Source organism: Triticum dicoccoides, chromosome 1A (genome assembly GCF_002162155.2).
Source record: "Triticum dicoccoides isolate Atlit2015 ecotype Zavitan chromosome 1A, WEW_v2.0, whole genome shotgun sequence".
NCBI lineage: Eukaryota > Viridiplantae > Streptophyta > Magnoliopsida > Poales > Poaceae > Triticum > Triticum dicoccoides.
Window position 1 is genome coordinate 288,366,308 of NC_041380.1, and position 3,800 is coordinate 288,370,107.

Genomic DNA, 3,800 nt, shown 5'->3' on the forward strand with positions numbered 1-3,800 from the left:
TTAAGTAGGGGACAGCGGGCCAGGCGGTTGGCCAGCTAGCTGGGCCGGCTGTTCCAGGGGGTTTTTCCTTTTTTTTGGTTTTTGTTTATTTCCCTTTTTCTTTTTTTTGTTTTCTACTTTAACTACTGTTTTGTATTTAGTTTAGGTACTAAATGATTTTAGTTAAATGTGCAAAGTATCACATAAATTCTAGACAGTATTTTGGGCTAGTCCAACAAGTTGCAACTATTTTTGAATATTTTACCTATTTATTTAAATCACATTATTTCAATAAAAAGCTTATGGGTCAGTTTCAAAAATCTTTAGGGGCACTTATATATTTTGGAAAATGTTAACTCTTACATTAAAATTAGCTAGTAAATATTTTCAACCCAACCTACATTTTTATTTTACCTTATTAAAATTTTAATTATTTGACTTTACTTTAAATTTGAATTTGAATCGGGTTAGGATCAAAGTGAGGTTTAGAAAAATTAAATATGATGACATGGCACCATTAGTGTGTGATTACTGTAGATTGACTACCGGGGTGTTACATGTATATACTACCTAAACATTCTTATATAGTACATACTACGCGTACATACTCTCCGATATGATATATAGTACCTAGAACGTACGAAACAAAAGTGGGAGTAACTACACCCGATAGTATATATATACATAAACACTATTCTGATCACGGGATCAGAATAATATTCTGATCACAATCTGACCTGCCCCGCTAGTAGTACGTTGAACTTACCTGTGAACTAGGTTGAACTTCTGCCAAAATTGCCCAAATGGGGCTTGCGATATACCGTTGGAAAGCTATGGACCCCAATATCATGACCCAACTTAAATTTTTGGCGAAATATAAGCGATTTAAGAGCAGTTTTGAAAACCGTTTTTTCTTCGCACAAAAAACATGAATCGTATTTTCGATCGCATTTCTAAACCGTTTATTGGAATGAGGCATATAATATGGTGTTGGAAAGCTGCTGCAAAACCGCTCCTTCCACATGTTGAAAGTTTTCTCTAATTCCCTATGGTTAAAGAGTAATTTGAGAAAACGTAAAATTTTGTAAACCGAACAGCTGAGTTCGTTTTTTTGATGTCATTTCTAAATGGCTAATCCAATGGAGGCATATGATATAGCGTTGGAAAGCTTATGAAAATGCGCTACTTCTTCATCTGGAAAGTTTGTTTCTAATTTTGAATGGTTTAAGCGTAATTTAGAAAATGGTCCAAGTCCTACCAAGTTCGTATTTTCGAGCTAATTTTTTAACTGTGTGTCCGAATGCAGCAAATGATATGGCATTGTGGTCAGAATATTATTCTGATCCCGTGATCAGAATAGTGTTTATGTATATATATACATAAACAACCTGACCTGCCCCGCTAGTAGTACATTGAACTTCCCTGTGAACTAGGTTGAACTTCCGCCAACATTTCCCAAATGGGGCTTGCCATATACGTGGGAAAGCTATGGACACCAATATCATGACCCAACTTAAATTTTTGGCAAAATATAAGCGGTTTAAGAGCAGTTTTGAAAACCGTTTTTTCTTTGCACAAAAAATGTGAATCGTATTTTCGATCACATTTCTAACCCGTTTATCGGAATGAGGCATATAATATGGAGTTGGAAAGCTGCTGCAAAACCGCTCCTTCCATATGTTGAAAGTTTTCTTTAATTCCCTATGGTTAAAGAGTAATTTGAAAAAACGTAAAATTTCGTAAACCGAACAGCTGAGTTCGTTTTTTCGATGTCATTTCTAAACAGCTAATCCAATGGAGGCATATGATATGGCGTTGGAAAGCTTATGAAAATGCGCTACTTTTTCATGTTGAAAGTTTTTTCTAATTTTGAATGGTTTAAGAGTAATTTAGAAAATGGTCCAAGTCCTACCGAGTTCGTATTTTCGAGCTAATTTTTTAACCGTGCATCCGAATGCAGCAAATGATATGGCGTTGGAAAGCTTGAACAAATGCGAAACTTTTTGGTATGTATTGTTTCTTCCAATTCTTTACTGTTTTAAGTCAGTTTCGAAAATGGTGAAACACGTATTTTCACCATAATTTCTACAAACTTTATCAGAATTGGGCAAATAATATACCGTTGAAAAGCTACGGAAAACGCGAAACCTTTTCATGTTGATGGTTTTCTCTGATTCTTAGCCGTTTTCAAGTAATTTCGAAAACGGCGGGATCATTCGTTCTGCCTCTATCGCAAAACAAATTCTTTGAAAATGCACCGTGTGAAGAACCTGAACTTCTCAGCATATCTACCTGAACTTCACTCTGTTTTTAACGTGCTTTTTTTTGCTCACAGATCTCCATCCACTCCCCGGAATTCAATGAGTGATATACCGATGGAAAGCTGCTGTAAACACGCAACTTTCTCGTGTTGATTATTTTCTCATACTCGCGATGGTTTTAAAAGTTTTTCATCTGAAATTCATTCAGTGTAGTAGTTGAACTTCCTGCTATTTTCACGTTGAACTTCTATGACGTATTTTCCTTTGTAATTTCCTCATACATTCGTCAATGTCACACAAATGATATTCCTTTTGCACAAACCTCTCTCACAATGATTTTTTTAACTTTCTCCGACCGATGACTTGAACTTACACAAATGATATTTCTACCATTTTGAAGTAAATTAGAAAATGACGAGATCATGATTTTTGCCTTCATCGCGAATGGAAAAGCATTGCGTGAAGTAGTTGAACTTCTCGGGCATGTCTGTTTGAACTTCGCACTATTTTTGACGTGTTGTTTTTTGACGTGCTGTTTTTTGCACTGCGTGAAATAGTTGAACTTCTAGGACATGCCTGTTTGAACTTCCCTCTATTTTTAACGTGTTGTTTTTGATGTGCTATTTCTTGCACTGCGTGAAGTAGTTGAACTTCTAGGACATGTATGTTTGAGCTTCACTCTATTTCACTTTATTGTATTTTTCTTATATGAAATACACACCATGTAGTATGTGAACTTCCAGTTGTTATCACTTTGAACTTCTCTCTAGTTTGAGAGAATTATTTTAAAACACCAAAACAACATATTTTATATGTGTTTTTGGACATCTAAATACATGGTGAACCTCTTTTAGAAGAATTTTTGAGCTTTCTCGGGCCGAGCAGTTGAACTTCTAGCAACAAAACTTTTAGCCTTTACTTTTTCATTCTTTTTTAATACAAAATGAACACCGTGTAGTACGTGAACTTCTGGCATTTATCAATCTGGACTTCTCTCGGTTATGTGAAAATATCTGAGTTTTTTATAGACATTGAATCACTCTACCTTTTTTTATTTTGAACTTCATTGTGTATTTTTTAGAAATGTGAAAATTGGAGGTTTTTTAGAAACATCAAACTTCTTTGTTATTTGAAATTGAACTTATTGGTTTATTATGTAGAAATAGTGGAATATCCACTTCAAAGTGCCATGTTATCTTTTTGAACTTCTGTGTTATTTTTGTTTGAACTTCTTATGATATTCCCATTAGCAGATTTAGATTTTCCAATGTTAGACATCGAAATACCGCGTTATTTCATTTTGAACTTCTTGTTTCCGTTCTTTCTATAATAGGGAAAATCTAATTTTTTTGTAAACATCTAGCTCCAACTTTTTTTAATTTGGACTTCTTGGTTTTATTTCTTTTTATTAACAGGAAAGCCCTAGTTTTTTAATAAACATTGAGCCGCTTCTTTTTTTAAAATTTGAAATTCTAGATTTTTTAACAGAGAAAATCTCTTTTTTATATTTTTAAATGCTTTTTTTTTTATTAATTTGACCTTCTTGGATTTTTAATAAAC